The sequence below is a fragment of the Oncorhynchus nerka genome, linkage group LG20 (assembly GCF_034236695.1).
Source record: "Oncorhynchus nerka isolate Pitt River linkage group LG20, Oner_Uvic_2.0, whole genome shotgun sequence".
Lineage (NCBI taxonomy): Eukaryota > Metazoa > Chordata > Actinopteri > Salmoniformes > Salmonidae > Oncorhynchus > Oncorhynchus nerka.
The window spans coordinates 77,091,605-77,104,494 of NC_088415.1; positions in this window are offsets into that span (position 1 = coordinate 77,091,605).

Here is a 12,890-nt window from a genome sequence, read left to right on the forward strand (position 1 = left end):
GCCTGGTACTTCATGCTCTCCATTTCACCAATGGTATGACCTCCTCCCTGTGTGTTGGCCTATGGGGCACACAGCAATCCAATCTGCCTGTGTTTGACCACCATTCCAATGGGTCACACAGGGAAATAGTATACTAGGCTATGAGCTAAGGGAGTTGATTCTATGGACAGCATGTGTAGAAACAACCCCTTTCTTAGTTCCACATGCATTACTGTATATTACACCAACCTATGTGCCCATAACCACAATACATCCAGTACAAGGGATACATTTGTAAAGTCCAAGGAAAAATATATTGCAAAAGAATAGCCCTTAAAAAATACAGAAAGGTATTTCCAATGCAATCCCAGGTACAAATCAATTATCCAACAGAAATCCAAAAGGTGAAATGGAAACAGACGGCTTTAAACTATTCAATGTCTATTTTCAGCAAACCAGTGTGGAATAAGGGAGAAAAGAGGCCTGTAATCCATTTTAGTAGCAAGCAATGTTATTCGCTCATCAAACAATAGAGGCGCATTCCTCTACCCAAGGCTGCGTTCAGTACGTTTTCATGTTCTAGAACATTCAATTGAAGGGAAATGGTACTGTAACAAGGATGATGTATATACTGACAAGATACATGTTTCTCTGCCCTAAAAATGTGAGTCGTTGTCCACAAAGCAGCAGGGCGAGATGTCTAGCTCCCGAATATGCTTTCTTTGGATTGGTGAATATATCTCATTTTTTAAAATACTTTTTTGAATATTCAATGGTTGTTGACATCAACTGCATGTACTCAATGGAGAGAGATGCTATGCTACTATCCTCATGCCATGAATATGCATAGCCATCTCAAGACAACTCCGATATAAAGTGTTTTTTCTCAAAGTTGCGGGGATGTCACGTGTCCTACTTATATAGTACACTTGTAACAACCTAAGCATTGCAAATCTTCTATTCAATCAAATAAACCTTACCTAGCAAATAAGCCGTTCATTATTTTGTTGATCAAATTCAACACTCTCATTGACCTCCATACAAAAACTCCTTGCTTTGTGTGTGGAGGCAGACAGATTTTCCGCCGAGTTGGGTTGCTCTCTTCACCTCTTCCTCTCTGGCTGGCCAGCTGAAAAATGGGGAGAGGTTGGGTTGTGGGTTGGGGAACGCTGCCAGAATGGCCACTGCCCTTTAAATACGTCACACATTGCTTCGAGCCACATCTCGCCACACCCACCAAACGGGAGCAAACATACCTTAAAATCTGTTCAAGAACATACAAGAACGTTTTGGGGAAACATGTCATTCAGTACAAACCGTTCTGCAATGCAGCAAACATTCAAGAAAACTGAACGCACCTCAGCCGTTGCTGACACTGGCCAGCATAGGTATTACAATACCTGGATAGGTATGTTATAGCAACCTGTAAGTCGATGACACAGTTGATGATGGGGCACACAACTTATTGATGTCACTTGTTAAATCCACTTCAATCAGTGTAGATGAAGGGGAGGAGGCAGGTTAAAGATTGATTTTTAGGCTTTGAGACAGTTGAGACATGGGTTGTGTATGTGGGAAGCATTGGAGTCAACATGGGCCAGCATCCCTGTGGAATGCTTTCGACGCCTTGTAGAGTCCATGCCCAAACAAATTGAAGCTTTTCTGAGGGCAAAATGGGGTGCAACTCAATATTAGGAAGGTGTGCCTAATGTTTTGTACACTCAGTATATTTTTCCACACTATGAGTTTGGAATAATAATGTGAAATTCTGATAATTATGATCATGCCATTTCAGTTTAAGAGCTGTTTGAAAAGACCGCCTGAAATTTCTCCCTGTTTTGGTGGGATGGAGTTTTGGCCTTCCTGGTGACAGCATCCAAACATCCAAACCTTTCTCTCACAGTCCAAGCAAAATTCTTTGTTGAGAAATTGCTCTTGCTAAGAAGTTATTTTGGGTTCTTTTTGACCATTTTGATTGAAAACAATCACAGTAAGGTACTTAATTGAAACCCATAAGTGTTTGATATTGACATACACATGGCTGCATTGGGCCTTTAATAGGTAATCATTACAATACAGTGTGAAAACCTAATCTTGTCCAAGTACATACATTACCCATTCTTTTCATAGGTTCAACATTTCATTAATTTCTTTTACTTTTAAGGGCAATGTTTAATTTCATTTTTGCCTTAAACTTTCATGGTTACGCATGTTACACAGTACCCAATGTATGTACATATGTTATGAAGTGGACCACATTAAAGTTGGCTATTTGGTTTGTAAACAACTTCCTTTCAGTGTCCCAGATGAATCGTCATATAAGTCCATGTTACCCTTTGCCATGAGCATATACACCCCCACTCTCCCTAGTGTAACAGTTAAGGGTCAACCCATGAGTTCTGATTATGGGAGAAGGGGTGTAGAGGCTAGGGCTATGTCATCATCCCCCAGTCAGCTGTCAAAGCCTCTCCACAGGGGATGGGGTGTTGCTCTCTCTCTCTGATCTGACTGACCAGTGTCAATAACGACCTGGTGTCAGGGGTTACGATAGGCACACTGGCACAGTTGCACAGTCGCTGATATGATACACTGGATGACTCAGTCTGTCTGGGGACATTCTGATCATGATGGGGTTTAAAAGACACACATCTAAAGGCATACATACTACTTACTATGGGGGAGCTACAGGGAGCACAAAGCACTACAAATGGTTTTGTTGTTGAACTGAAAATAGCTACCAAAGATATCAGCCATTTTGTCTACATGGACTTTTCAGAAGTGAAATCCAGGCTGAAACCTTTCACAGATATAATTTGTTCCTCTGTTTTCACCCTCACCTACTGTATACCACTCAAGGGAAACTATACAGTATAACTCAAAAAAATAAAATGGTGTCATTGACATGGTGGCAGGCAGGGTAAGAGAAGAGAACGGGGCTGAGGCATTGTTATGGAGGAGGTTCTGGAGGAGACTCTACTGGGACTGGCGTTACCATGTCATCCCTCTACACCTTTCATGGAAGATGTGGTGGTGTATAGGTTGGGGATGAGGTATGGTTGTGTGTGTGTGTGTGTGTGTGTGTGTGTGTGTGTGTGTGTGTGTGTGTGTGTGTGTGTGTGTGTGTGTGTGTGTGTGTGTGTGTGTGTGTGTGTGTGTGTACATTCACGTGTGTGTGCGTACATTCACATGTGTGTGCGTACATTCACGTGTGTGTGTGTGTGCGTACATTCACATGTGTGTGTGTGTGTACATTCACATGCATGTGTGTGTATATTAGGTACTGTAGCTATAGTTCTGAAGAGAAAACCTTTGGTCCTCGAGGTTTGAGTCATCACTAGACAACAAGCTTCCGCTTCGCCATCTCATTTTGTACAAAGCTTTACTCCTAACGATGGAAGGAGAGCTGCATGTCAGGGTTTTGGGGAAAATCCATAATAATTGACAGCCAGAGAAATGGAACTCATTTAAAGCCACATTAAATTCACATGAGCTGTCTGGTTAATTGTGAAGCCGAGCAGAACAGCATGCTGGGAAGGGCCACTATACTAACAACACAAATCCTCTGCAGAGATATAGCTGGGTAAATGGCTAGACCAGATGACAACACCAGCTTTATGCCTGTGGATTAGTTCTCTCTCTTTCTCTCTCTATCACAATGTCTTTCCTTAGCTGGTATAAGCCAGTGTTTGTCCATTCATTCCTGAGCCTTCAGGGGTGCATATATTTGCTATAGCCCAGCACTAACACATCTGATTTCAACTAATCAATCAAATTAAATTAATCAAGGGCTTGATACTTTGTTAATTTGTTTAATAAGATGTGTTAGTGCTTGGATAGAACAAAAATGTGCACCTTCTCCCTGGAAAAGATTGAGAATGGAGGTGTGAGGTATATATGGAGGTGTTATAGGACAACTGTTAGGAGAGAAGACATGCAGACCGCTGCCTGTCCAAAGCAATTATGCTAACCAGGGGTCTGTATCTCTGTTGGTCTCTAGCTGGTAGGAGTGTGTTTGTGTATGTGTGTGTGTATGTGTGTGTCGTCCGTGTTTCTCTCTACTGTCTTTAGAAGCTGATTGGCTGTCCCCATAGAGGCACTTAGTCTGTCCTCCATCCAACCTCTTGAGTTACAACTCACCCACACACTGCACCCATCAGTGGAGCGTCCACACACACACACACACATACACACACACACACACACGCACGCACTGAGGCAATCTCCCCCCAAACCCCCTCAAAAAGCAGGTCCCAGTATCTTCTGACAGCTCTCTCTTGACCTCTCAGGTCATTCAGCGTCTCCAGGGAGCCACCGTCAGCACCCAGTCCCCAAGATGAGGATCATTTCTACATGCTGCCTCCTCCCTGTAATCACAGCATTTGGCGGCTTCTAGTAGCATTCATCACCTCAAGTGGGACAAGTGATATGGACGTTCTCCAACACACACCCACACCTTTTCTCCTTCACACACCATTATCTTCCTTCTGCTCCTCTCACCTAGGTAAGATAAACACACATACACACACACACACACACACACACACACACACACACACACACACACACACACACACACACAGGCATATGAGGACCATACACACACACGCATGCTCGCACATACACACACACACATGCACACCTAACCTACACCCCCCCACCCCCAGATACACACAACATCCATTCCTCACACACAAATAACAGTAAGGGGGGAAGGGATCTGAGCTGCCATTGCCTGACATCATTCCCATTAAGTCAGCCGGTGGAAAGATGTGCGTGCTGTACTCTCCCAAGGGACCCTCTGCAACACTCTCTTAAGAAAAGTGGCCCATAGATAGAACATGCGTATGTATCCAATATCCATTCTACTCATTGACTATGAATGGCATTACGCAGCTGAAGGCTTGCTATACTGCATATATACAGTACCTCTCGTGTCTATGAGGATCTGTGCTTGGACTTCAGGTGCTGTGATAGCTACAATAGTCATTAGTGGATGTTCACTTCCTCTCCATATCATAGCATACTGTACTGTAGCGTAAACATACTATATGTTACACTATGGCTCTCTCCCGGGCTTCATAGGAATGATAGTCTTCGTATAGCCTGAGAGGACTTGTCTCTACAGCTTTGAGGATGATGATGATTACTTGAATGTAATATGTTCAGAAAAAAATGTCTGGGTCATACACACAAACAGACAAACATACCGTTTTAGCTAACAACTGTTTACCATTGCACAATTAAGATAATGGCTGCCATTTGTTAAGTAGTCGATGGGATGATCAATGAACTAATGGATGGGAAATAGTCTGATTATGTTATGCAGGTGAGTGAGGACCCAAAAGCGAGGACCCAAAAGCGAATCCTGGGGAGAGGACTACCATCCAAGGCGAACATGGCCGTGGGCTCCCCTAACTGTCTGAGAGGAATGTCATGTTCCCGAGCCCAGGCTTCGTCCATAAAACAGCCCTCCGCCCCAGAGTCTATCAAGGCACTGCAGGAAGCTGCCGAACCGGTCCAGCGTAGATGGACCGACAAGGTAGTACAGGATCTTGAAGGAGAGACCTGAGTAGTAGCGCTCACCAGTAGCCCTCCGCTTACTGATGAGCTCTGGCCTTTTACTGGACATGAAATGACAAAATGACCAGCGGAACCGCAATAGAGACAGAGGCGGTTGGTGATTCTCCGTTCCCTCTCCTTAGTCGAGATGTGAATACCCCCCAGCTGCATGGGCTCAGCACCTGAGCCAGTGGAGGAAGATGGTAGTGATGCGGAGAGGGGGGAAACGGATAACGCGAGCTCTCTTCCACGAGCTCGGTGACGAAGATCTACCCGTCGTTCTATGCGAATAGCGAGTTCAATCAAAGAATCCACGCTGGAAGGAACCTCCCGGGAGAGAATCTCATCCTTTACCTCCGCGTGGAGACCCTCCAGAAAACGAGCGAGCAACGCCGGCTCGTTCCAGTCACTGGAGGCAGCAAGAGTGCGAAACTCTATAGAGTAGTCCGTTATGGATCGATTACCTTGACATAGGGAAGACAGGGCCCTGTAAGCTACCTTCCCAAAAACTGAACGATCAAAAACCCGTATCATCTCCTCCTTAAAGTTCTGATACTGGTTAGTACACTCAGCCCTTGCCTCCCAGATTGCCGTGCCCCACTCACGAGCCCGTCCAGTAAGGAGAGATATGACGTAGGCGATACGAGCTGTACCCCTGGAGTACGTGTTGGGCTGGAGAGAGAACACAATATCACACTGGGTGAGGAACGAGCGGCATTCAGTGGGCTCCCCAGAGTAACACGGTGGGTTATTAATTCTGGGCTCCGGAGACTCGGAAGCCCTGGAAGTAGCCGGTGGATCGAGGCGGAGATTGTGAATATGTTTCGAGAAGTCGGAGACTTGGGCGGCCAGGGTCTCAACGGCATGTCGAGCAGCAGACAATTCCTGCTCGTGTCTGCCTAGCATCGCTCCCTGGATCTCGACGGCTGAGTAGAGAGGATCCGAAGTCTCTGGGTCCATTCTTGGTCGGATTCTTCTGTTATGCAGGTGAGTGAGGACCCAAAAGCGATTTAACAGAAACAGAGTCTTTTAATGTCCAAACAGGGAAAACATAAATCCTCAATCTTTACAGGAGATGTCCAAACAGGGAAAACATAAATCCTCTATCTTTACAGGAGAGTCCCCCTTCTAGTAGTAGAGGAGAATAGCAGGGCTAGCGGCAACAGACTGCTGGTCCCTCCGGGTAGGCGCGGGCCGTAGAGGACAGAGACACCTGCTCACACGCAGCATCTGATGAAGAGGCAGATTACGACAGGACGGGACAAGGGTAAAGCAAACAAGAATCTGACAAGGACAGAAGCAGAAACAGAGAGAGAAATAGAGACTTAATCAGAGGGCAAAAGTGGGGACAGGTGTGAGAGAGTAAACGAGGTCGTTAGGAGAATGAGGAACAGCTGGGAGCAGGAACGAAACGATAGAGAGAGAGAAAGTAACCTAATACGACCAGCAGGGGGAAACGAAGAGAAGAGAAAGCACAGGGACAAGACATAACATGACAATACACGACAGATTAGATGCCTCAGGCATCCATCAGATAACAACCGATATGCCCTTCTGACATCAGAGCTGGAGTTAGGAATTTACATATCTCTATGACCTCATTACCAAAGGATAGGTTTTTATTGTACTTCATGTTCAGCTAGCAGATGTAGCTCGTCTCCTCTGAGTGTTCAGTGAAGTTAAGGGTATTCTGTAGATTGGAGATAGCCAAGGATGATGGGAAAGGTTTGCTTCGCTGTCTTTACTTTGGGAGGACAAAGGCATACCGAGACGCTGAGGTGAGATGCGGAGAGGTGCCAACATTTTTGGGGGACTTCGGAAATGCTTTGAAGGTTGAGGACTATAAATCACTGTGGCATGTCTCTCTTCACAACACTTGAGTTTGAGACAGCAGAAGGATAAAATAAAGGCTTTTAGGTTTTGGCATGGGGTGTTGTGTGAGAGAGGCGACTTTGGAACTATGATGTCACCGAGTCAGTCGCAGAGCTTTACTAAAGAATGTATCGATGTTCCGAGGGTTGTAAGGTTCTGTTTGAAGTCTGTTTGGTAGTGGGTAGAAAGCGACCTTCATCCTTCTGTCCATATATTGTTACACCTCCTCCTCCTCATCTTTCTCTTAAAAACAATAGTTATTTTTGGTGGATTCCAATTAAAAAGACCTTGACGACAGATCAGATCTTCAGCCCATTTTACTCCTTATTTCTGTGGGAAAATATTTCATTGATTTTAGGAAAGGGGATCGAAGGCAGGCGGGGCTGAAATGGGCTCTATGAGGGATTACTACCAGCAGGGTGTATTGAGGAGGAGGGTGGTGGGTGATGTGGGGGATGAGGGGGGTGACATCCCCATGGGAGGCCTTGATCTTCACCCAGTCATAACCCAGCTCTATTCTCTTCTCACTGTTCTCCTTACTCACTCCTTCCACCACTATGCCAATGCTGCAATCTGCTTTATAGGCTACACTGTAACTGCATATCCCATCAAGGACTTTTTATGAACAGGAAGCAATACTTGAAATGATCACTTACTTTCTGAGTGACAAACTGACAGACCATCATGGAGCAACTACCCGTTTTCCCAGTAGAGTATTCTCTCCTCTCCACTTCTATATCTCCCTCTCTCTTTTGCCCTCTCTCTCTCTCCCCCTCTCCTCCCTCTTTCTTTAAATACTGTCTTAGCCCTGCAGGTGCCAACATCTCCCTCTGAAATGATTATTTCAACCACACACAAGATAGCTTTTGGTAATTATATGTAGCATAATTAAATTTGATGAACTCCTCTGAGACATCTAATTTAACCCAGGCTCTGTGCCTCTAAAAGGGAGACATATCTTCACCATTATGAAAGCTACCATTCAAATCCTGCAACAGGGATCTTGGTTAACCAAAGGACTAGAGTATTTCAAGTCATTATTAACTGCATAGTGCATAAAATAAAGCAAAAATCATCTATCTCTGATCATGCAAAATACAAAGACAAAATGAGGACCACATTCTACCTCCAATGTTATTCATCTATGGTAAATCCTTTGAAACGAGAAAGAAACTGAGGAAAATGTGAAATTTGTCTTTAATTTGTAGGCAGTAAGCAAACAAACAACAAAGCGGCTGAGGGTCAATACCTCCTTAGCCAGACCACACAGCATCCAAAGACATCATGAGTAAGAGCACTCTGACTGCATCCCAAATGGCACCCTATTCTATATACTTATTTTGACCAGGGCCCATGTAGTGCAGTGCACTATATAGGGAATAGGGTGTAATTTGGGAAGTAGCCTCTGAATGCTCCCCACCGCTGTTTATATAAGAGAACAAATTACACTGTACAGTCATCTGCCGGATCTCATTAGTTGCTTCTGAGGCCATTATATCTCTGCTGAGTTTAAGAAGTATACTGGGTTGACCGGGTTGGCTTCAGAAGGACCACACACGCAGATAGGTAGGGAAGGGAGAAACAGACACACACAGATAGGTAGGGAAGGGAGAAACAGACACACGCAGATAGGTAGGGAAGGGAGAAACAGACACACGCAGATAGGTAGGGAAGGGAGAAACAGACACACGCAGATAGGTAGGGAAGGGAGAAACAGACACACGCAAATAGGTGGGGAAGGGAGAAACAGACACACGGACACACAAAGATGCACAGGCACACATGCATACACTCCCGCTCACTCTCACACACAAACACACGCACATACACACACAAAACACAATGATACATGCTTATATAGGGGCGGCAGGTAGCCTAGTGGTTAGAGCATTGGACTTGTAACTGAAAGGTTGCAAGATCGAATCCCTGAGCTGACAAGGCAATAATCTGTCGTTCTGCCCCTGAACAAGGCAGTTAACCCACTGTTCCTATGTTGTCATTGAAAATAAGAATTTGTTCTTAACTGACTTGCCTAGTTAAATAAAGGTCAAATAAATACAAAAATATACATGAGCTCTGGCCAATGACGCCTTAAGAAGTCATCTTTGAACCAGTGTGAGGAAGTATGGGGGATAGAGATCATTCTACAAACACAGTTACACTTTCTACAGCAAGCCAAAGCACATTTACATCCTACAACTGTAATAGAAAGAGAGAGAGGGGAGCTTAGGGAGACCCAGTAGCTACTCAGCATGGCTTGGAAAGATTACACTTAGGCCCTGGATGATCACCGAGGACAACACACCGTTCTCTATGGTTACGCTGATACCTTGGTCATAACATGTGTGATGTAAAAGAAGTTGTGGCTTTGTCATAAAGTATATATATTCTCTCTTTCTTTCTATCTGCCTCTCCCATCTTTGCATTTTCATCTCTCTCTCTCTCTCTCCCCCTCTCTCGCTTCTTTCTCTCTCGCTCTCTCTCTTCTTTCTCTCTCTCCCCCTCTCGCTTCTTTCTCTCTCCCCCTCTCTCGCTTCTTTCTCTCTCGCTCTCTCCCCCTCTCTCGCTTCTTTCTCTCTCCCCCTCTCTCGCTTCTTTCTCTCTCCCCATTCTCGCTTCTTTCTCTCTCGCTCTCTCTCTCCCTCTCTCTCGCTTCTTTCTCTCTCGCTCTCTCTCTCTTCTTTCTCTCTCGCTCTCTCTCTCTCTTCTTTCTCTCTCCCCCTCTCTCTTCTTTCTCCCTTGCTCTCTCTCCCCCTCTCTCTCTTCTTTCTCTCTCGCTCTCTCTCTTCTTTCTCTCTCTCCCCCTCTCTCTCTTCTTTCTCTCTCGCTCTCTCTCTCTTCTTTCTCTTTCTCCCCCTCTCTCTCTTCTATCTCTCTCTCCCCCGCTCTCTCTTCTTTCTCTCTCTCCTTGTTGTTCTGTTTCTTTACTCTGATCTACACATTGGAATAGCTCTTCTTTATCTCCCTCGCCCTTTTTCTCCTTTTCTTTCTTCCTCTTTCTCTCTCTCTCTCCTCTCTACAGGAGTGCAGCGCTACCGCTGGGCAACAATCCTTTATTTTGCAGTTGATTGCTCAGGGAATATTGATTAAGGCAAAGATTCTCTGCTGAGAAGTCACTTTTTAAACTTCCTCCCAGTGACTTTAATACTGAATAGAGCACTGCCTTCTTCACTTGAAGATAAACTCCCTGGCACAGATCAAATACATTTCTCAAAGACAAAACACACACACAAGCACAAGCACAAGCATACGCAAACACACACACACACACACACACACACACACACACACACACACACACACACACACACACACACACACTCTATCAATGCACGTCTAATGTAATGTATTCCTCCTTATGTCAGGTGCATATGCCTCCACGTCTCTCTCACTTTAATCACTACAAACTACAAAAAGTAACAAACAGTATCAATTAAAACAAAGGCTTCGGAAACGCCATTCCTCACAGAGCATTACCCATAGAAATAGCCATTACACTTCTTTAATTGACTTAGTTGAGCTCTACAAGTGCAATAAAGTGGCCCATGCGACCTGGCAATTCATGTATTTTCTGTGAGAGATGGAGTGTGTTACAGTATGTTACAGGATGGGTTATATCGTGCCCTATTCTTACCTCTTCTGATTCTTACCCAATCACAGCCTTGGGAGAGGAGTGGGAGGATGCTTTGGATGTCTCTCTGTGGTGACATCATACTGCTCTGAATAATATAGGACAGTTTCCCGGACACAGATCAAGTCTTGTCTTTGAATAAAAAGCACACCTAATTGAGAATTTACTTCTTTTTTTCCCCCAGGACTATGTGTAATCTGTGTCCTGGAAACCGGCCCTAAAAGTCTATTGTAGTGGTTAAGACTTTAACAGTCTGGGATTCAATCTGATCAAGTATTGGGACAATGCGCCATTTAAAGGTAATTTCCAATATAGCTGACATATGTGATCCGTTTCTGGAAGCGTTTATGTCACACGTCATTACTTCACAGGAGAGGATTTTGAATGTTTATATATATTTCAAAAAAGTTTTTCTGCAGAAATGTCTTCTGGAACTTTGATGGACTGCTATCTCCACACGCCACGGTCAGTGTGAACCCGAGTGACTTAACACAACACTGGCCAAACAAGATGTAGCTACAAACAAAATGGAGTTAAATGGTTCCAGTCTGCAGTGAAGCGTTCATCCATGTATACGGGTAAGAATCTAGCAAAATGTTCAGATATTATAAGCTTATATTTTTGTCACAAAGTTGTTTTCATTGCAAGTTGAAGCGTACTGTTCGCTAGCTAGCGAACGTTAGCTTGTTGCATCACTAGGTAACATTGCGTGTATTATCTGTGTAGTAATATTATTAGAATCAGAAAACTATTTGCATTGCTAGTTAAAGCCTAATTTTAGCTAGCTAGCTAACAATGAACCTAGTTGGTTAGCTTTAGCTACCTACAGATTCATACTACAGCTATGACAATTAGTTTGTATTGGTAGTAATATGAGTTGGGATTATGCCGGTTCATTATTGGCTGGGGGTGATTGTAGCCATCTATTGTATTTCATGAATATGTGTTCATGTTTAGACAATAATGACCCATCCACTTAGCTAGATGTGCAGTAGCAGGGAAAACAGTGTATGACTAGGGTGGCTGGAGTCTTTGACCATTTTTAGGGCCTTCCTCTGAAGGTACTGGGCCGTACGCACTACCCTCTGTAGTGCTTTGCGGTCGGAGGCCGATCAGTTGCCATACCAGGCAGTGATGCAACCATTCAGGATGCTCTCGATGGTGTGGTGGAGCTGTAGAACCTTTTGAGGATCTGAGGACCCATGCCAAATATTTTCAGTCTCCTGAGGGGGAATAGGATCTGTTGTGCTTGGACCATGTTAGTTTGTTGGTGATGTGGGCACCAAGGAACTTGAAGCTCTCAACCTGCTCCACTACAGCCCCATCGATGAGAATGGGGGCGTGTTCGGTCCTCCTTTTCCTGTAGTCCATAATCATCTCCTTTGTCTTGATCATGTTGAGGGAGAGGTTGTTTTCCTGGCAGCACACTTCCAGGTCTCTGACCTCCTCATTTTATGCTGTCTCGTCGTTGTTGGTGATCAGGCCTACCACTTCTGTTTCATCTGCAAACATATTAATGGTTTTGGAGTCATGCCTGGCCGTGCAGGCATGAGTGAACAGGGAGTACAGGAGGGGAATAAGCACGCACCCCTGTGGGGCCCCCGTTTTGAAGATCAGCATGGTGGACGTGTTGTTACCTACCCTTACCACCTTGGGGCGCCCCGTCAGGAAGTCCAGTTGCAGAGCGAGGTGTTTGGTCCCAGGGTCCCAAGTGTGTCTGGGTAAGCATCATCTAATAGTTTGGATTGGTCTGCCATGTAAAGCATAATCTAATAGTGTCTGGACTCTTTCTGATTTTTATAATTTTTTAATGAACCTTTATTTTACTAGGCAATCAATTAAGAACAAA